Genomic DNA, 23,205 nt, shown 5'->3' on the forward strand with positions numbered 1-23,205 from the left:
AAAGTTTGAAGAGAACTGGAGCAACCTCAGCAGATCATATTTTAATAGCACAGCCAGGATGAGATCCGGTTCACATGCTTTTGAGGTGTCTAGGTATTTTATGATACCATGTACCTGAGAAGGAGTGATTTTTAAATCATCTAGTGTGGCGTCTGTCTGTAAAGGAAAGTCAGGGAGGGAGTAGTGTACCGGATCCAATGTGGAGTTAGAGGCAAACCGACTGGCAAGTAGGTTAGCTTTCTCAGTTGCCATTCAAACAACCTCACAATTGTTTGATAGTGGGAGAATCGTTGACTGCCCATTATTTACTACACTGTTGTAGATTTTTCAAAAATCACGGGTTCCTAATTTCTGTGCTTCGATGCGTTTTCTGATGGTTTCAGTGTATTCAGTCTTAGCTGTCGCTATTTCTCTCTTAGAATTACTTCTAGCTTCTATATACTTCTGTCTGTTTGAACTGGACTTATGTCGGTTAAATCTGCGGTACGCATGCTGCCTTTGAGCAATGGCAACTGCACAAGTAGAAGTAAACCATTGAGGAGAGTGGGGCTTGTTATAGAATTTCCGTGTCGGAATATGTGCTTCAATTGCAGTTTTGAACCATTCAGTGGTTTCGTTTGCGCACTGTTCAGCTGGAAGAGAAAAGATATTTCGCCATGGGGCATCTCTGATGAGATCCCTGATGGCTTCCCAGTCAGCCTTTTTGTAATACCTCGTAGTTTTGAGCAGTGGGTCTTCAGTTTTGGGTTGAGAATTAAGGGCGATTTCTACCATTATCACAGCGTGATCAGCATCCCCAAGTGGGCTCCTTGAGTGGCTTTTGAGTCTTGATAAGTGGTTACTCTCTTGTAAAAATTTAAAAAAATGTGTGTATATCTGTTTCTCCATGACAACAGGATGCGATAAAAGGTCAATTTTAGAGAACATTTTTTTTAATAACCTAGAAGTCAAAAGAGAGCTTCTCAGTTGTTTTCGCAAACTTACCCCCTTCCTCCCTTTCAGGTCTAATGTCCGGGGGGGGGGAGATCCAATGATAAAGTAACTGTTCGCAACTATATCAGTTTTTTTATCGACCGGTAAAAAGTGTGCTGGTTGACAACCTTTAAGAAGTTGGGTATTTGTTGTCGAACGTATTGTGTTTTCACATGGGGAGGGGAGGGTGTTTTGTAACTATTCTGTACTTTAACTTAACAATTTAATCCCAAATTCTTAAAGGTAAGTCTTCCAGTGGTCAACCAGCGCACTTTCACCTCCACCGGACTATTAAATATTTTTGTATTATTTGGATTGTTAAAACTATTGTTATTATTTTGGTTATTATTCTTACAACGTTTCGGCCGATGTAACCTCCCTCAGTCTCCAGGTGCATATCTACAGTTGATGTTATTGGTGAATGGTGAAAAATTCGTTTCTGCTTTTGTTTGTCCAACGAACATAATCGACTATGTTCGTTGGAAAAAGCAAAAGAAAAAAAACATTTTTCACCATTCAACAATAACATCAACTGTGGATATGCAGCTGAAGGAGGAAGGAAGAAACATTGTAAGATTAATAACCAAGATGAGAACGATAGTCCGAACAATCCAAATACAAAAATATTATCGACTATTAAATATTTAGATATTTTGTTGAATAGTTCTGCCAAAAGAAATACCCTACCACCGCAAGCCTTTCGGCTAGGTGCAATGTGTATTTGTTGTGATTCATTCATAATGAACCAGGTTCTATTATGGACATTGGTTTCCCCGATATCTTTTTAGTTAGTCTTTTTTTCTAAAAAGGCATAGAGTACTTATAGGAGGAACCATTTGAAGGTTGCCAACATCCTAAGTGAAATTGTTTCTGAAGAACGAATTGGATTCGAACATCGAACACCCAGGATGTCTGTCCGTATCATTAACCACTAGCTACTGTCACCTCCCGATCCCTTCTGGTATCATATCTTATTTTTACTGTACTTGGTCAATGAAAGGGAAATCCTCCTAGACTGAGGTAATTTAAATTTTTGTCCTAATCCAGAATGCTCCTTTTTGTGACTTGGATCCCCCTTCTCCACATTCATAATCAACCTTGTGTCTAACTTTGCTCTCGTGAGGCGGTGACAAATAAATAAGAATCCACCTCTCCCTCGAAAAAAAAGTGGAAAAAAAAAGACAAAATTCGGATTGTATTGGAGAAAAAAACAACCCTTTATTACTTAAAGGGATGGAAGGAATTCATGTGGTTGGGTAGATAATTTGATTGCTGCCCACCACAGCAAAGTGTGACACAAGGTCAGAAAGTGTGGAATAGGCAAGTTCTCCTAAAGAAGGGGCACTCTTGCCTCGACAAAAATTGCCTTAGCATCCCCGTCGGCATTCTCTGGTCGGGGCGCCTCAGGCAACAAGCCATAAACTTGCCCCACCCGAAAGCCGAGTGGCAAGGCCGAGGAGGATGAACCTCCTGGGTGATACCCAGGTGGCATACCTCAGTCCAACAGGTACTGGGCTGATTCTCGGCCCCGCACTTGTCAGGCTGAGTGTCAAGAACAGATTCTTGGCGAGTACTTTCTACCCAGTCTCAAAGCTGCTAGGAGACTCATCCCATCATGAATGAGTCATAATGGGGTATGTTGATGGGTATCTGCATAAAAAATGATCGTTCTCTTTTTATATTTTTGTTTACACATAAACTCATGCTGTCTACCATTCCATGGTGCTTTCCACAGTGGCGTTTATTCTGCATTTTGTACAGTCTAATCCTAAAGATATATATGGAGAACTCATAAAAGTAGAAAAAACTAATTTTTTTTTTCTAGTAGTGTTGGGGCTCATCCACAAAAGGCTCAAATGCTCAATGTTTCTTTAAATTTTGAGTAAAAGCTTTGAAGTAATTGAGTTGTTTTGGTGACTGGCATGAATGTATTGGATAGATGAGATGTTTTGGTGTCACTATTCATTTTTACAAGTACGATAGGGTCAATGGAAGTTGTTAGTAAAGTTAGTTTAAGACTAATTAAAATGAAATCTTCCCATCCTCCATTTTTTTTTTTTACCTTTTGCCATATTTTGTATTTATTTTTACGAATATTTGGATGAGACAAATCAAAAATGTAATGTTTAATGGTTGCGCTCAGAAGAAGGCGAAAAAATTCAGTATATATATTCAGAATAGTTTTATGTTTTTGTTAAATATTATTAATTTATATTATTAATAATAAATATTATTGAACGAGGAATCATTTAGAGATAAAATTTGAGTTTCGTTTTTAGATAAACATGACATCAGGTCAAATTCGGTGACGATTTTGTTTTGGTGTAGTTTATTCACATACTGTTCACACATTTCAACCGTTCTTTTCTAAATTTCACATGCATAATAATAAGTTGATTTTAAATGAAAATTATCCCTCATTTATTAATATTTAACAAAACCAAATGAAACCATAAGGCCTAGACAATTTTTATTGCATACTTTTCTGAACTTTTTTGAATCACCAATAAAAATTGTCCCAGTTGAGAAGGATTTCTCTTCCCTTGACTGAGGACAGAATAAATTTTTAATGGCAGATTTTAATGAAAAATAGCTAAGTCTTCTACTTTTCCTGGTCATTAAAAAAGTGCTCTTTTGGGGAGAGCTAAATTTTCTCCACATTAAAAACCGACTTTTGTGTTTAACTTTATCCTCGTGGGGAAGCAATTAAATGTGGACAGGAAATTTACCAAGTCAAAGAGAGAGAAAAATATTGTCGATTTCTTTGAACAGACAAGAATTAACTTAATTTCGCAGATGCCAAAGTTGGCGAATGCAGCATAATTTATCATCTGTTTATAACAAAATGTCTGCCTGCATATGCAGTTCGCCTCTTGTTCATGTCACAAGACGATAAAAAAAATGGTTTTCAAAACATCCTCCTTCCAATGCAGTAGTTACCATTTTTTAAAAACCTTTTTTTTTTTTTAATTATTTTATTTTATTTTTTACTTCTTGTGATGTAAACATTTCATAACATGACGCAGTTTGTCATCCTCTTACGTTTTTTTGGGTATCAGAATAGTCGGGGGAGGGGGCGGATTTTATGAATTGGAATTGTGTCAGAAGAATAACAGCTAACAGTAGAAACTTTCTACTACAAAGACATTTTTTTTTTCTTGATTATGTCGTTTTACATAAATTGTTCGTTATTGAACCGTCACTTGTCTCTGAATGGTGACGATTTGGTTCTCAAACGACAATTATTATCCGATAGCCGACTTTTGTGTTAAGAAAGTAGTAAGAATGATAAATGATAGTTACGTGGGAACGAGTAATAAAAGTGAGTTTTTTTTTTTTTTGTAAGCAGCAAAAAGAAAGAAAAAAAAAATTAAATCCATCAAAAATTAGAATCATCCAATCTTTATAAATACAGTGTACCTATTTACTATGCCTCCCCACGAGACAGTTAGACACCAGGGTCGTTTTTTAACGTGGAGAAACGGTACAAAAATAAAAATTGTCTCAGTCGTGAAGGATTTCTCCTCCACCGAAAGAGAACAAGAAATAGAAGTGCAGATACTACACTTTGATCTTGTCCCGAAGGCCAAGTTATAAATACAGTGTAACCCAGATATATAAGACCCGATTTAAAAAAAAAGAACGGATATAAGATACTTTCTCTGGTTCCAGATTAGAGCCTGTGTAAATGTATAGTGTAACCCGGATATAAGAAAGCTATAGGAACCTGAGAAGTCTTTTATATCTGGGTTACATTGTATTTTTTAAGATCGCAATCAAAGAACATGAGAAAAATTCGGTATATGCTACAAATAGTGTTATGTTGCTATTGTCTTGAAAAATTTTTTTTTTAACATTACTAAATTGGCAATCGTTTCCATTTAAAATCCACTTAGTATTATGCATACAAAATTGAGAAAACGACGGTTGAAATGTGTCAACATTACGTGAATAAGCCAAATCAAAACAAAATGGCTATCGAATTTGACCAGATGTTGTGGTTATCTGAAAGCGAAACACTAATTTTATGTCTAAATGATTCCTCATTTAATATTTTATAAAAATACTATAAATTATTTATATTTAACAAAAACAAAATAAAACCGTTTTTAATTCTTGTACAGAATTTTTGTTGTGTCCCTTTCTGACCATGACCTTTTCAAAACGTGAATGAATGTAAGATATAAATTATTTTTAAAAATTCTAGCTTATAGATTTTTAGGTTACTGTAATTACTGCATTTCAAGGACAAAATTAATCTCATTATACCCATAGTCGAAACTCTGTGACTACCCTTACAAAGAGATAACATCCTAAAGGTGTAAATAAAATCAAGAATTTTTTTTTTAATCAGCTCTTTGTAGAAAATGATAGTTAAAAATCAGAAATTTTAATTCAAAAGAAAATATATATAATGTCATATTTACAAAAAAAAAAAAAATTCAAACAGAAAAATAGAACTCATTTTAACTGTCACTGGAGTTTTCTCTCAAATAAGAACAACCTTGTAATTTAGCAATATATTTTGGTTCTTCTCTACAATAAGAGCATGTGATAAATTTAATCTTTTCCTTTTTTGTTTTTTTTTAATCAGTTCAAGCTAGGGATGAAGCATCCTAACAGATGCCAATCATTCATCCGCTAACTCAGATATTCCAACCAAGAGATCTTTTTAAGATTCTGACTGCCCGTTTAAGTATAATTGTTTGAATCTATCTTGCACTTGGTTCACCGGGTATATTTGCCAGGTAGTTTTTGAAATTCTTTTTCATGATTCCAGTTGCTCCTATAATTACTGGAATGATAGAGATCTTAAGATTCCAGTTTCTTTTCATGTTATACATAAGACCTTGGTATTCCTTTTGATTTAGGAATACAAATGAACCAGGAGTAATAAACCTTTTCTTTCAATCTTGAATGGACATTATTTTCTATTTGTCAGTTTAAAAGCATCAAAACGTCAGCCATTTTTAGTTGCATGCAAGCGACTCTATAAGTCACTCCGTCGGTCGGCCTGTCCGTAACACTTTTGTGCTTGGCCTTTTTGGTTAAGATCAAAGGTCTGTTGTTATACATGCTGTTCTTAGCTTTTTAAGCTTTTCTTGGCCTTTTGGCCAGGATCAAAGTGTAGTATCGGTCTGGCAAAGACCATCTCACATATAAGACCTTGGTCAATGTAGGGGCAACCCTTCATGCCAATTGTCACTATTCAGCTCCCCTACTCCCCGGGAAGTTAGTCCCCATTTCTCCTTCACTCCTCACATTAAAAATTCGGCCTTGTGCCTAATTTGCTCGGTGGGGGAGCAAATAAATACCGCTTTTCTTGGCCTTTTGGCCAAGATCAAAGTGTAGTATCTGTACTTACATGTTGTACTTATGTTTGTAACTTTGTGATATAAATTGGGGGATCACTTTTCTGTATTAATTTAATGTAAAATGATCACCCACTTTACAGCCAGTCCGTCTCAAAGCCATTCAAGTTGTTTTTGAAGGATTCCAGTTATTTTTTAAGCATTCAAGTCATTTTTAAGGTCATTCAATTCATCCTTAAGTTCATTAAAGTCATTGTAAGTCATTTACTTTTTATTGAAGTCATTTCAGCCCATTTTTCAGTCATTTTAGTTTATCTTTAAGAATTTCATGTCAATCCTACATTCACACATTCATTCATACATTCATTCATTACACGTGATCATGCGACTAATGGCTATCGGCCTTGTTATAATCCAGAATTGTTACTAAATTGTTACTATATAACTTAGAAACAGCCAGATGCAGCAATTTTTTATTGATGTGCACAACCTTCTCTGAGGAGGAGGTAATGCCTGGTTGATGATACCATGACAATAAAACAGATATTACACTATCCTCACCCCCTCCTATATCTAAACCTAAAAGATAATCTGAAATAATATAGTAAACTGAATTTTTAACTTGGTACAATTAATAGAAGTGATAGCAGACAGATACTAAATTTCTATTAGTACTAGATAGACTAAAACGGCCGACTTGTAGTTACTGCCATGTCACTTTAAGATTCGGAATTAATTCTTGAAATCTTTAAACATTCAGTGTTGTCTAAACGTAAAAGGGCAAACTGTCAAGTATTATTGTTCATGTGTGCCCCTAAACCAAATATGCAGCATAATCACGTTGATACACTGGTTCTTGTTAGATCACCAAAGTTAAGCAACATTGAGTCTGGCTAGTACCAGATGGGTGACAAATTTGGGAATTCCAGGTACTGTATATCATCTGTCATCATCTCCCTTTACGATGGTATACATGTGACTGGGGACCGCTTGTGAATTTCATACTCCCATGACATTTCTTCCTTTGGAGGAAGCCAGTTAAACCTGCATAAGGTTAGTACCGTTTTCATTTTCCATAAACCAAAGGAAAACAGTAATTTTCTCATATGCTCCCCTGCCATATCAAATAATCATATTTCAGTTATCAACGTGCTCACTCTCAAAACACCATAGTCTTTTGGGGTAGGAACCGTGTATAATGCAACACTTTCTCTATCTGGCCTTCGGTTAGTGAAGAAAGAAGTCTTTCTAGACTGAGGAAACTAAATTTTTGTTCCTATACAGAGTGCCCATTTTGGGGGAGCTTGATTCTTTTTCCCCACATTAAAAACCGACCTTGTGTCTAACTCTGCCCTCGTGGGGAAGCAAGTAAATAGAGACATGTTTTCAAATTAAATATAATTCAGAATAACACATTAATCGTTGCAGAAAGCAATATGGCTGCATAAAAAAAAACTGATTCTAGCAATATTTTGATTATTTTTTTTTTTTTTTTTTTTGTGTTTTCACTTTTTCTTAAACAATAAACCAAGATAAAAATGAACAAAAATTCTTCGGCCAAGTTGATAAAATAAATTGATGTATTTGAATTTAGAAGTCATAAATACTAAAAATTGACTATTCAAACCGTTTATAAAATGTTTTTAATTTTGAAAACGTTTAAATTCATATTCTACTTTATTGTTATTAGTTTTAATCCGGTGTTGCCTGGGAGCATTTTTTAATTGATTTTTTTTTTTGCATTGTCCATGAGAAACAAGTAACAATAATGGTAAATCTTTCTGACATCTTATGAAATGTTGACATTTCATTTTTTTCTTTTTTCATTTTTTTTTTTAAGCTGGATACCATAATGCTTAATTTGCTGCACCTTATCATAAAAAAAGGTTTATACAAAATTTCAGCCAAATCAGATCAGTAGTTTCCAAGAAAAAGTGAAACAGAAAAACGGACTAAAAGAGGTGAAATGAATAACTTGGAAATCTAGAAATGTGAAGAAGTTATTTCGTTAGTGTGTGTTTAGAGAAGCTAGGAGTTGTTTATAAATGACAAACTAGGACTCTTTTTTTTTCACCTCAAATGCTAAAAAATTATGCATGGATAAAACTGAAAACAATTCTCGAATAAGAAAATACTTTCTAAAAAAAGTTAATTGATGAGAATTCGTTTTTAAAAGGAATGTACAATTCAAATTATTATTTTAATTATGTTTGGATATCCATGATGAAGTATATTATGAAGCTGTTCTTCTATTGTGAATAAAAAAAAATGGCATTTTAATATCACTGTCAGTACGTCTCACTTTGCGTATAGATTTCATTTGCTAATTTTTTTATTTTTAGTTTAGTACAAAAGTGTCTTGTGGTAGATTTGGAATTGAACTTAAAAAAAAAATAATAATATCCTTATAGTTAAAGTTTTGCACTTTATTTTCTAGTGAAGGTAGTTTATGATTTAACAGCAAAATTGTCTTAGATACAAAAATGGGGAGTTAGCTAAAAAAAAAAAAAAAAAAAAAATGCTGATTCCAGAGTCTGTTTACAAAAAAGAAACTGCTTTCCATCTCACAACTCTAAAGAATTTCCATCCGCAGATTGCGAAACTCTATCCCAGAAGTGGTGGTGTTGATATAGACTTTGAACAATGACCCGTGCAAAAACTGCTGACTTTATCTCTGCTTACATAAGAATGTAAATTCACACAAATCAGCATGACATAATCTTTGATCGGATCAATTACTTTAATCGTACTGGTTTCTCCACTCCTTACTAAAATTTGGGCTCTAAAAAAGAAGCACGCCAAGATTGCCGATAATCGTGGTGAAAATGATGCTTTGGAACCGACTGGATTCGAACTTGGCATCCTAAGTCATCTGGTCCCTCATCAGTATATGCTTTACTAGCATCTCTTCCTTTGTAACCTGATTAATAAATAACATAATAGCAAAGACAATAGTTGTAGTCTGAAATGCTTCCCTATTATTAAAATGTTATTTGGTATGTTGGTATTATTCCAAATCTCTTTTTCTGAAAGTCCTCAGAGATTTTGTTTTGAGAATTGTTGAAAATGATGATTATATCATTGGCTTACACCCAGTGTTTTGTGAATTTGGTCTGGATGGGAACAGTTGTGTTATTTTTAATCTTTGTTTTGTTCCTTCTGGAATTATTAAATAGACTATTTTGAACCAGAGGTCGGAAGTCGTATGAAAAAAAAATCCAAGGTCAGTTTTGAAAAAACTCTAGTTCCTAAATTACTTGCTCTGATTCTGTCTCTGATATGAGAAGTTGGCTTAAAAAAATAAAACAAAAAAATGTTTTGATTGTACACTTCAGTCTCGTCTCATAATGAAAGCAAGCGTCTGATATGACGATAAGCCGACATTGACCAAATCGCTTTCTAGAGACCACTGACCGTGGGCCAGCGATTCGAATCGAGTTTCACTTTTTTTATACCGAAAAATGAAAGTAACACGTGCCAATCCGAAAATGTCGAATATTTAACGTTTCAAAGTCGGGCAAATTAAATAGAGAGGCGACCACCATTAAGTCGTAAATATTATCATTTAGACGCGATATAAAAAGTTTTAAGAAGTTGTGAGGCGACCGATCGGTTCTCTGAAAAAAGCCTTTTGTAGACATACACAAAAAGCGAACATACATACATACACACATTTTCGCTTTTATATATATAGACTAGCGAAGGTTACCCAGCGTTGCCCGGGTGTTTTTCGGTGTGTGTGGTCGGGCGGGGGTGGGGGTGTTAATGAAAACCTAAGAATAAGCGAAGTAAAAAAAAAAAACAGAAAAACGAACGTTAAAAATCCTGTTTATCGGGGGTGGGGTACCCGGCGTTGCCCGAGTGTTTGTAGGTGTGTGTGGTTGTTAATGAAAACCTAAGAATAAGCGAAGTAAAAACAGAAAAACGAACATTAAAACTTAAGCGGGGGGTACCCGGGTGGTGGGGGTAATCAAAACATCGAAAAAAAAAACAACAAAAATTAACGTAAGGCAAACGAACGATGTTAAATGTAAAAATCGAAAAAAGAAAACAGAAAAACAAACGTTAGAACTAAAAAAAAACAAAAAAAAACACAAGCCTGTTTCGATATTAAAATTTAAAAAATCGGTGGGTACCCGGGTGTTTTTGGGTGTGTGTGGTCAGTCAGGGGTGTTAATGAAAATCTAAGAATAATCGAAGTAAAAAAAAAAAAAAACAGAAAAACGAACGTTACGTGAAAAATGGCTTAAATAACACTGGTTCAATATTCAAATTTAAAAAATTGAAAAAGAAAAAAAAAGACATCTCACACCACGATTCGAACCCAAAACATTTAGATAATGAACCAACGCTCTAACCAACAGAACTAACACAACGTACATGAAATTTAGTCAATTCTTCAACTATTTAAACTAAATCAGGTCATGACATCATCTGAAGCATGCGTAGAACTGGTCGTCATTATGAGAGGACGGTTTTTGTTGTATGTCCAGCAAAGGCTCTTTTCAGAGAGGGGGGGCACTTGAGGGGTTACTATTTCTTTCTTTTTATATACTCCCTAGATTATAATATCTCCAATTTACAAAAGAGGCCATCTCTATCTTTTATTTGAGCGACTTTTACATGCTATTTTCATGCTATTTCTTACTCTTCGCGTGTTTATTTGGCTTTTCTGTATAAAAAAGCGAAACTGAATCTGGAGCAAATACACGCGCGCCAGGTAGGTACGTCCAGAAAGCAATGAGCTTTGATCAATGCAGGGAAAACTCATCATATCAGACAATTTCTATTCATTTGGACACTCTCCTTTAAACAAATATGCTGAAACTGGCTTGCCGCCAAAGTTAAGTGTGGGATTTCATTCCCCTATGACGTGATGTTTGACCTCATTCAATTTACGCACCTGTGTCAACACATTCACTTAACTTTTTAATTATTTAGTTTTAATGATTCTCACTTTCTCTGCCATCTTAGCATCATGCTACGTTATCAAGCTTCCTTTCACTTTCCACCTTCACCTCAAGGCTTTGGGTTTAAGCCTACCTACCTACCAAAACTTTTTTTTTTCTACCCACACACCAACAAACACTCTGGCAACACTGGGCACCCATGCTAGTCTAATATATAAAAGGCAAAATGGGCACAAGCATTTGTGTATGTCCACAAAAGGCTTTTTGGATGGGAGTTCTCACGTAGGTTAGATTCTGAGAGGTTTTTGCATACTTTGTAGATCGTAATATCTCAGATTCGCAAACGGACATTGTCTCTATCTTTTTGTTTTTGATCGAGTTTTAAAAAATTCCCTCTTTTCGAGTGTTTGTTTGTCTTTTTCGTATAAATAAAGGAAAACTAATCGAACGCAACTACCAACTCCCGGCCTTCACCCGGTTAGTATTTGTTCTGTAATTGGTCCTTAGTCAATGTAGGGAAAACCTTTCATACTGAGACAATTACTGTTTATTTGGCTACTGCTAGAATGCCCCCTTTTTTGGCCTAGCTGATTTTCCCCCCACATTAAAAACGACCTTCGTGGGAGATTTAAAAGCAATGCTATTTCTGCAAGTCATCTTTTTGATTGACTATGTTTAATTTGAACGCTTCACACTTCCATTCGCATCATGGAGTAGGGGCAAGACATCAGGTTTTCTTTCACTTTCTTTTCCGCCTTCACGTCACCGGTTCGAGCCTGCCTACCTACTACCACTTTTTTTTTTTTTTTTTTTACACCTACAAACACCCGGGCAACGCTGGGCACTCAGGCTAGTTAGTATATAAACCCTACTTTTTGATTGTTCTAAAATATATTGTACTACAATACAAAAAGTTTATACCCATTCATATATTCAACAATTAATTAGCATTCGAAAGGGATCAGATTACGTAAAACCAGGAACACACCTTTGGGACAAAAATAACAGGATCATTGGAAGCACAGACATTAGGATATGACTGGGGACCCCTAGATTTTTAAGAATGGCAACTAATCAAAGGAAGTTACAAGAGAGAATCAATCGACAGTCTGTCACTAAAACGTATGCAGAACAAAATGCAGCAAAAGACTGAACAAGGAATTTAATTTGTAAATGTAAATGTCGTTGGTAATTGACTGGCAAAGCCACTGCATTGTAACACAGCCGTCTGTCTTGACTATTTGTTTACAACCCATTGTTACTGGGTTGGTGCCAGTCTCGTTGATTTGGAAAAGTCTCTGTCCCTTTCATCATTGATGCAGCAGACAATGCAGCAGTGCTCCAACTAACATCAAACAGAAACCGCCTATTATATTAGATAGACAGAAATAGTAGAAAACCTTTTGTATTCTGGTGCTTTTGTGCAAGGACAATAAAAATTAGGTATGTGTATATGTTTATATATTTCTATGTATAAGAGTCATTTCCAAACTAATTAACCAATCATTATGAATAAGGGTGGGTAATACGAGTTGTATTTAGTTTAACTTAGTTTTATGCAAACTGGACAAAAGGGAATGAAAGCCCTTTGTGAAAATTCAGGTATGTTTGAATTTTGTGAAATTTTAACTATGTATCAATTAATAAATATTCATCAAATTTCAGTTTTTGTTTTCAGTATTTTAAAGGGGTTTAAAGGGACATAATATAGGCACAACCTGAATATTGAAGGCTTGCATTCAATTAGGTCTTGTCATTAGACAGCAATTAAGCAAGATTCCTTGAATTTCAATTTCTTATGCTTTAGTCTTAAATTTTAGGCATAATCTAAAATCAAAATCGTGTAATGGATTTTGATCCAAATTGAAATAAGGATTCTAAATATAAGGTTTAGTATCATTGTATCTTGATTTTAATCTTCATAAGCGAACATGAAAGTGTTGCCAAACTTTTCTAGTTAAGGAATTAATTTTACCCACCCTATGGCTTGTAGTATTCTCTGCCTTCAGATTTTTATAGGTTTCATCTAGCTGTGAATGTCTATTCAAAATGGCTGAATATTTTATTGTTAGCAATGATTTGCAGGGATTTTTCATTGTTAGGGTAAACAGTTCTGTTTATATAAAAAGGAAAGGAAAACGTGCCAGAAATCAATAATATTGGGGAAATAATTTATAGTCTGTCCACTTTTCTGGATGGGCTCTGATAAATTATGTTCATAGAAACGGTGTAATTGGGTCTGTTGCTAAGAAAGCAAACAAACATAAAAGTTTTGTCATGCAAGTTTTTTTAATTTTTTAATTTTTTTTTTTATACAACTAGCTGTATTTACCTGGCGTTGCCTGGAAGTCTTACATTAATTCTTTTTTTTTTCATTTGTTTCTTAATACGGTTTTGTAAAGTTAAATTTAATTCTGACGGTATTTTTATTTGCCTCCTCTGCTGAAGGTTACACACAAGGTCAGATGAGGTTTTGAAAAGCTAACACACTAGTTGAAGTCTGCTGTGGCCCACAAAAATGCCTGAGTAACCCCATCGACATTCCTCAGCAGAGGAGCCTCAGACAATTAGAAATAAAATAACCCCTTCTCCAAAAGATAAGGGAAAGCCTGAGAGGGTGGATCTGAACAAAACCATACCTTGACCCGACAGCCACAAAGACACTGTTGAATTGATTGTTAATTGTCAAGGACATTCTCAATGAGTCCAAGCAATACTTACTCAAGCTGTACCAGATTATAAAATTATAACTAATTGTATTGATTTAATTTTAGCTTCCAAAACGTTGAATCTTTTAATACATGAGGATTTGCTAAGAATGTTAAAGCCAGTTTAAATAAATTTTTCTATTCGATAATTTAAATGCTCCAAAATTAATTTCAGTTTTCGACAGGGCACAACGTAATTCATTATTTTGTTTCTTTTAACGAAAGATTAAAATGTTGACTAGTTTACGAAGAAACTGAAATGCACTCTAATGGATTTAATTTCCTAAATAGGATTTTAAAAGATTGTTTTATTTCACACTATTCAATCTTTAATTTCAATAGCTATCCAGAATAGAGACCACATTATCATTGGCATATTTCGAGCATCTTATATAAACTGCCGAAAGGTGCCATAAACTGCTTTTTTTTTTCTTTTTTTTTTTTTACCGCAAAAATGACCAATGTTTAAAACTCAAGCAAACAGTGAAAAAAAAAAAATTATAACCAAAAACTGATTTTATAGTAATTTCGATGAAAAACAAGAGGCTTGTGCAGTTTATGGACCATGATGAAATAAGTTCATTATTTAAGAAAGTGATTCTAAATATGAAAAGCTAGGAAGAACTTTTTACATAACAATTTTATAAACCAAAGATAATGTTTGCCAACTGTCGGCTGCTACAATTTCATTGGCTTAGCACTTCAGCACCTTCTGACAGTTTACATAACTTGTCTGGAATAAGCTGATTATAACATAGTTCTTATTCTGCATAAGTACCTTAATTTCTATAAATGTTCAAATTATGGTGCCCCCACCCCAATCTGCGTTATCCAGGAATGAATGCGGATCACCTTGTATACACCTGTCCCAACCCTAATCCTTATGTTTCCAATTTTGTTTAAATTTCTAGTTTTCAATTGTCAAACTATAAAATATTTTTGCTGTTTATGGATGTCCAAGTTGACTGCAGATCCTCATGATACTGTTGTAAAAACTGTCAATAAATTCCACCATTGAATTTGTAGAGTTTGATGGTGCAGCTTGTTAGAGATTGGTATTTTGTTGCATTGTCGCTGCAGCTGTATCCATCTTTATTAGCTTTGTTTAGAATGGAGAAAATGATCAGAACGTTTTCTGTTAAAAGGGATAAACTTCTTCTCTACAATTGAAATCAATTTTATTCAACATTTTCATCAATGCAAGACATGATTTGGAGTATGTTATAAAAATAGAAATAATAGACTAGCTGATTCAGCCAACATCTCGTACACGTACTATTGGAATGAAATTGAGTTAATGAGATTGCTCTCATCTGATAAAACAATTGCTATAAGTGAGGAATGAGATACAATGCTCTGTCACAGTGATGTCTCGAATGGAACTGTTCATAAAGGGGGTGAAACGTGAGCAGAAATGAAAAAAAAATTGTTCATACACAATGTTATAATTATATAACCTATCTCTATATGAGTTAGAACATGCCAGTGTGTGTTTTTTTTTTTGTTTTTTTTTTTTTTACTGAATAGCATATTAACCACTCCTTGAGTGATTAATATACAAAGGAAAATAATTATGTAATTGTTACAGAATTCTTGTAAAATTTTATTCAAAGTTGTTTAATCTTGGTATAGAGCCTTGTTTTTTAATGCATCATCCGGACATCTAGATTACAAGTATAATAATACATATGGTGCAACATATGTGAATAAATTCGAATTAGAAACTAACATTGTTTTATATTGGTTTCTGACCTTAAATATATGAATTGATATTGATTTATGAATTAGTTATGTTCATTTAAAGAAATCAATTAACATTCATTACTTTTTAAAAATATTTATCAGTATATTACACATTAGTTTCCATAGCAGCAACAGGATTGAGGCGGACAGTAGGCGACACACAAAAAGTAATTCACACGTGTTGATGTGGGAAAAGGTGAAAAAGAGCATGTTATATCAGTTGAGAGAGAGAGAGAAACAAATATGTTTGAAAAGTAGAATGTTTTCTTCTATCAGTGAAGGCCCTGTCGGTGGGGTATTAGAATACGCCGACTGCCCCCCCTGCAGAGGGTAAAAGTCCCTCAATTGGGGTCCTGGATATGACCTTAAACTATATTCAGTGGTGAGGCCCCAGTTTGTGGGCTTTGGGGAGTGTGGACCCACCCTTTAATTACCATTGCTCCCAGTTCCACTGACCCGGAGTGGTAGTACCTGTTAGGGTTCCAACTATGGGTTAAATAGAAACTGACGTGAAAACAGCAAATATATTCTATTAAAAAATTTTCTTCAAAATCTTTGGATTCGGCATTAAACAACCTGAAAAGGGTTGATATGCCATAAAACAAAAACAACCAACCTATCAGTTAAAATAAATTGATGTTTTATTTAGTGTTGTCTCTTAGTTGATAAAAACATTAAGGCCTGATATTTTGATTTAAAAACAATTTAAAAAATTTTATTAAAATTTAAAAAAAAATCCTTTTCTGCATCTATGGAGCAGATGTGTAACAATCACTTTGAGGGAAAAGGTACTAATCAAAGCAAGTAAACTTATAAACGTCTTCCAATAGAAGTATTTGTGGACAAGCATTATAATATGTATTTTCAAATCTATCTGGACGGAAATAATCCATGGAAGAAAAAAAAAAACCCAAAAAACAATTAAGATCAATTAGATTTGAAAATACATTTTCTAATGCTTGTCCACGAATACTTTTGTTGGAAAACGTTGGCAACTTATTCATTTTATTTCTTATTTTTTTAAAGAGTAAAATTTATTCAATTGGGAAATATCCAAAATGTATATTTGATGTCAAGTGAGCTTGGAAGGCTCAAGACATTTCTCCCAATAATGCCGATAGAAAGGCGATTGTAAAGTCCAGCACTGAATCTAATTCATTTTTATCCCAAATAAGGCTTATTGTCATTTGGAATGTAATAGGCTACTATTTGGAATTGTGTCCAACAGATGTCTTTTCACATTACATTTAAACTATGTACAGTAGGTTAGTACAGTCAGGGAAGCAAGAAACAGGGAGGAAATTCTGAAATGTAACAGTATGAGGAAAGACACTACTAGTGTAGAAGGCTTTTCGGCATCTAAGGACTTCAAAAGTGAAGGATGGGGGTTTTTCATGTTAATATATATATCTATAAAAGTGAAAATGTCTGTGTGTGTCTTTCTGTCTGTGTACATTTCCCTACCAAATAACTCTGTCAATTTTTGATCTACAGGCTTGAAATTTGGGAAAATCTTTTTAATCGGGTTTCGGCTAGAAATTTTGCTGTTAAGGGGTTAAAGTTCAACGATTTGACCTTTTGAGAAGTCTATCAAACTCCTCCGTCAATTTTGGGTCTAAACACTTAAAATTTTAGGTATAGATTACTTGACATGGATCTAACTTTATAATTTGATTTGAGACCAAAACAGTAAATGTTAATGGGTCAAAACTGGGGTCAAAGTTTTAAAAAATTTGATCTCTGCGGTCTCTAACATAATTCAGCCAATGTTTGGTCTAAACATTTTAAATTTTACATAAAGTGTATTCAGACATAGGGCAAGCTTATTCATTGGTTTTTGGCTGAAAATTTGGCTTCCAAGAGGTCAAAGTTAAAAAATTTTTACATTTACGGTGTCTAGCAAACTATTCAGCCAATTTTGGGTCTAAACATTTGAAATTTTACACAAAGAGTATTCAGACATGCAGCAAGTTTTTTAATCAGTTTTTGGGCGAAAATTTCGCTGCCAAGAGGTCAGAGTTGAAAGACTTGACCTTTGCAGGCTCTACCAAATTCCTCCGCCAATTTTGGGTCTAAACACTTGAAATTTTAAATGTAAGTTACTTGGGCATGAGTCAAACATTTTACTTTGATTTGAGCCCAAAGCAGTAAATGTTAAGGTGTCAGAATTGGGGTCAAAGTTTAAAAAAATTTGACCTCTGCTGTCTTTACCAACTTTTCTCTATGGTAGTTAAGAAACCCTATTATATAGAAAGGCATTATGGTATATATATGCACATAAAGTTATGAACAGTAAATAGGGCCCGAGCAAAGCCGGGTTGAACTGCTAGTATATCTATAAAAGTGAAAATGTCTGTGTACATTTCCCTACCAAATTACTTTGTCAATTTTCGGTCTAGAGACTCGAGATTTGACGTAAGGAGTATTGAGATTTGGGAAAATCTTTTTAATCAGTTTTCAGCCAGAAATTTGGCTGTCAACGCGTCAAAGTTCAACGATTTGACCTTTGAAAGTTCTACCAAACTCCTCTGCAATTTTTGGTCTAAACACTTGAAATTTTAAATGTAGGCTACTTGGACATGGATCAAACTTTTTAATTTGATTTGAGCCCAAAAAATAAATGTTAAGGGGTTAAAATTGGGGTCAAAGTATAAAAAAAATTTGACCTCTGCGGTCTCTACCAAATTACTCAGCCAATTTCTGGTGTAAACATTTGATTTTACATAAACGGCATTCACAGATAGGGCAAGCTTATTCATTGGTTTGGGTCGAAAATTTGAGCTATCAAGGGGTCAAAGTTCAAAAGATTTGACCTTTGTGGTGTCTAGCAAACTATTCAGCCAATTTTGCGTTTAAAAATTTGAAATTTATACATAACGGTTATTCAGACATGCGGCAAGCATTTTAATCGGTTTTGGGGCAAAAATTTGGCTGCTAAAAGGTCAAAGTTGAAAGAGTTTACCTTTGCAGATTTTACCAAATTTCTCCCCCAGTTTTGCGCCTAAACACTTGAAATTTTAGATGTAAGTTACTTGGGCATGAGTCAAACATTTTACTTTGATTTGAGCCCAAAACAGTAAATGATAAGTGGTCAAAAGTAGGGTCAAAGTTAAAAAAAACAAAAAAAAAAAAAACAAAGAAAGAAAGAAAAAAAAAAGACCTCTGCGGTCTCTATGAAATTACTCATACAAATTTTGGTCTAAACATTTGAAATCTTACATAAAGTGTATTCACATGTAGGGCAAGATATGCATAGTACATAGGGTTCGAGCAAAGCCGGACTGAACTGCTAGTATATATAATGACCAAAATAGTCACATGTACACTGATCTTACAGTTTTAATATAATTAAATACAGGGTATCACACACAAAAAGGAATTTTAGCACAGTTAATTTACATGTGCATATGTAATTGTTGGAAATAGAAAACAGTTGTTGACCACGGTAGTATTGTTAAAACAAAAGAAAAATGTGAGATGAGATGCTCAGCTGCTGTTCATAAACTGTTGTACAATGATACACACTGCCTAGCTAGCTTCCAGTCAATCTTTAAATTACTTTTCCAAGCTTCTATCAAGCTTTTAGGGGGTTTTATGTTTGTAATCTCTTTTACTTTAGCAGGTGATTTAGCAATAAACCTCAAACAGCAAAATCTTTTACCTTGAGATTTGGACTTTTGGCACAGGTGCACTTTAGCTAACCGGAAGTATTTTATCGTTTTCATTTTCTGAAGAGTTACAATCGGGAAAAGAGGAGACAATTCAAAGTTTAATGATCTTTAGACTTTTAAAACTTATTTTATTAAAGAAATTTATCTTTTTCCAAAAAAGAAAAAAATTCATGATTTAACTTTTGCAAATAAACTTTTTGAATAATAAAAAAAAAAGATTGGCAAGCATTTCAATATATTCTAATTTGACTATTTCACATGTAAATAATTATATTTCCTTAAGGTTATATCAAAGTACTTCTATTCATTTCATAATATTTTAAAGTGATAATTATACTTAAAGGAATTCAATGAATTTTTTGGTAAGTAAAGTTTTTGTTCGTTAACCAATTCCCAAATTTCAGTATCTTTATAGTATGTGGGAGAGGGGGGGGCATAAATGGAAACAGCTCATTTGAAAATTCAACTATTTCAGATTTGCATTGAATTTGATCCATAGTCATTAGATACCAAAGAAGAAAGTTATAATTATACTTAAAGGAATTCAATAAATTTTTTGGTAAGTAAAGTTTTTGTTGTTACTTCATTTTTAATGAATTTGTTTTGTATTACGATGAAATTTTGGTTTGACAAGACATTTAACTTTGGATTGTCTTCTCTTTTACCTAATATAACTCTTCCAAAAATGAAAAAAAAAAAAAAAAAAAAATACTTCCAGTTAAAGTGCGCTTGTGCTGAACTTTTTCAGGGTCATTTGTTTGGTTCAAATAATGTCAGATTATTGACTCTGAGTCAGGCAACAGTATTTTTGATGTATAAGTTTTTGTTTTATAGTTATAAGAGCTACCGATGATAATTCGTTAACCAATTCCCAAATTTCAGTATCTTTATAGTATGTGGGAGAGGGGGGGGCATAAATGGAAACAGCTCATTTGAAAATTCAACTATTTCAGATTTGCATTGAATTTGATCCATAGTCATTAGATACCAATGAAGAAGTTTTGTGTCATTGAAGTATATAGGGAAAAAAAAAACGTTTTATTTTCTAGCCCTCCTTCCTCACTTGAACAAAACCATTTTAAGTGGTGAGGGAAAGCAAATAGGACCTGATAGAAGTTTCCCACTCAAAATAAAAAGTTAAAGGTTTTTTATTTATGTCATCAAAAATGATAATGTTTGTATAAAAATTAAATTACTGATGTAATTTTATGATTTTTCAGTAGAAAAATATCTTTCAATTCCTCATTTATACAAAAATAAATTAATTACAAATTCTTCAAGACTCCTATTATCAGGTTGACAAGAAAGTTATTGCGGTTTTTAACTTTTAAATTCAGATGAACATATTTTGGCTAAAATAAAGATTTCTTGATCGAACTAAGCACGATCAGAATCAACACACTTTTACCAACACAAAACATGTGTATTTATGCCAGTAATGTAAAAATCTTACCTTCTGGTGGCGATGAGGTCGCTGAAGGTGTTTTTGATATCGCTTAGGTTTTTGAAGCATTTCTCATGCAGAAAGTTGTCGAGATGCTTCAAAAAGTGGTAGTCGGTAGGTGAGAGGTCTGGAGAGTATGGTGGAGGTGGCATTTTCATAGCCCAAGGGTCGGTTTTGCAACGTGTGGTCAAGCATTGTCATGGAGGAGAATTGGGCCATTTCTGTTGACTAATGCTGGGAGTTATTGTCAAAGTTTCTGGCGTATTTCATCCATTTGTTGATAATATTTTTCTGCCATAATGGTTTTGCCTGCATTCAAGAAACTGTAATGGATGAGACTGGTCGCAGACCAGCATGACCTTCTTTTGGTGCAACTCTGGCTTTGGGAAGTGTCGTAGAACTTTGTTGGTGTCTAACCACTGAGCTGATCATCGCCGGTTGTTGTAAAGAACCCACTTTTCATCACAAGTCACAATCCAATTGAGAAACAGGTAATTCTTGTTGCGTAAAAGGGAAGATGACCCTTCATAACGGCATTTCTTTTGGTTGTCGTTCAATTCATGAGGCACTCATTTATCAGTTTTTTTTTGTCTTTCCAATCTCTCTCAAGCAGTTGAAATCTTCATACATGTCGCATCTAATTCAGAAGCAAGTTCTCGAACAGTTGTGTGTTAATTAGCTTTGACAAAGGCTCTTAATTGAGCGTTGTCAACATCCAGTGGCTGACCACTATGCTCATCATCTTCTTCAAAATTCTCGTTGCCACCACTTAATTTCTTAAACCACCATTGTGCTGTGTTGTGGTTCCTGGGCTAAATGCTTTGTTGATATCACAAGCTGTTTTACTTTTCAGCCTAGCTTGAATTGAAATAAGAAAATTGTGCGTATTTTCTTCTTTTCCATCTTGTCTTCAACATTCTAAAATGACATAATTGTTTTAAAACGATTGTAATTTAATCGATTAAAAGATTTTTAAAATGATATATAAAGTAAAGGTATTACGATGAAAACTTATTTGAGAATACATCATTTGGAATCAAATTTTAAAATTCCGCATGAACTTTCTTCTCAACCTAACATAAAGGGCAGTTGTGTGCGTGTGCGTGCCCACCTAAAAGTCAGAAAACGCATGCCACACCCACGAAGCTAATGCAATTCTTTTTCAGCATTGTTTCTGACAGAATATGGACACATTTCAAACGCACCCCTGTCATATCAAAGATTTTATGTCAGGTCTTTTGGTTTGTGTGGTAATAAAACTTCTCAAGTATACTGTGTAAGATGTTAACTTTGGTCAAAATCACCTGTTTCTTCTTTCATTGGATTATTTCTGATTATCAGTACTTATCAAAAACACCCTGATACAAAACCTATCTAAGAACACTGCCAGTCACATTAAGTACCTTTGTGTGAAATTTCATAAAAATTGGCCAAGCCGTTTTGGAATCCATAAGAAACAAACTCGGACACATACACAAAGTTCCTTTTATATAATAGATATTCTTTTGGGCTGTAAACAGGAATAAAGTTAGTGAGAGATAGATGCATAAACATTTAGAAGGATTACTGAATATTAGTGCAAACGCTGGCAAACGATTTTTTTTTTTTTTTTATTTATCCATAATTTTTGACAGATGGTGTATGCTAGTAATGGATATGTTAATAATGAAGAGGACTGTCAAAAGGCGGAGACATTTTCAAAGCTAAAGATTGCAAAAAAATTAGGTTAACAAATTCGTTGTCTGGAGATATTTGCAATCCAACATGTTGCTCGCCATTGATAAAGAATTGTTTGATTAATTGGTTGCTGAAATAATTATTAGCAGATTTGCACACTCATCTGATGAAAACAAACAATTGCTTGTAATATGGCGGATTGCATGCAATGCTATATTCAACGTTTTAGCTGTTAATGACTTTTTGTGCCGTATTTAAAAATATCTACAAATTCTTATCTTTTAATTAAAAAAATTTTAAATATAACATTCTGTATTACTATTAGTAATATGTATAGCACATGAAAACTAAATTTTTTTTCTTTTTTTTTTTTTAACCTTATTTGTTATTAAAATTAAAGCTTTCTGGGTGGGCCCACATTTTTCTGGTAATTAATAATGTAGTGTGTGTGTGAAAATAGGAATAATCGTTTGTAAAATTAGAAAAAAATAAAACCGATTAATTAATGATTTATTTAAAATAGTTAAATAAAAAGAAAAATGCAATTGAATAAATCTAAGTTTCAATATCCTTAAATTTTTTTCTTTTTTTTTTTTCTACTAACATTTTTTTTCATGCATGCACATATTTCATGCATGCGCATATTTCCCCCAAACCTCTGACCTTGATGGAGGGTAGACTAAAACTTGTTGCTATAGCTTCAAATGATCTGAAATAACAGCAAGGGGAGACTTGATTCCAAATATTTCTCGTATGTTATATCTCTCC

General features: G+C 33.8%; 1 protein-coding gene and 1 pseudogene across 11 annotated transcripts in view; both read left to right on the forward strand.

Moving 5' to 3' along the window:
- The window catches only part of LOC145292053 (WD repeat-containing protein 47-like), a 201,240-nt gene that overhangs the window by 7,658 nt on the left and 170,377 nt on the right, over positions 1–23,205 (forward strand). The window lies entirely within an intron of this gene.
- On the forward strand, positions 6,286–6,462 carry LOC145292514 (U2 spliceosomal RNA; annotated as a pseudogene).

Source organism: Euprymna scolopes, chromosome 13 (assembly GCF_053919585.1).
Source record: "Euprymna scolopes isolate OS-2025 chromosome 13, ASM5391958v1, whole genome shotgun sequence".
NCBI lineage: Eukaryota > Metazoa > Mollusca > Cephalopoda > Sepiida > Sepiolidae > Euprymna > Euprymna scolopes.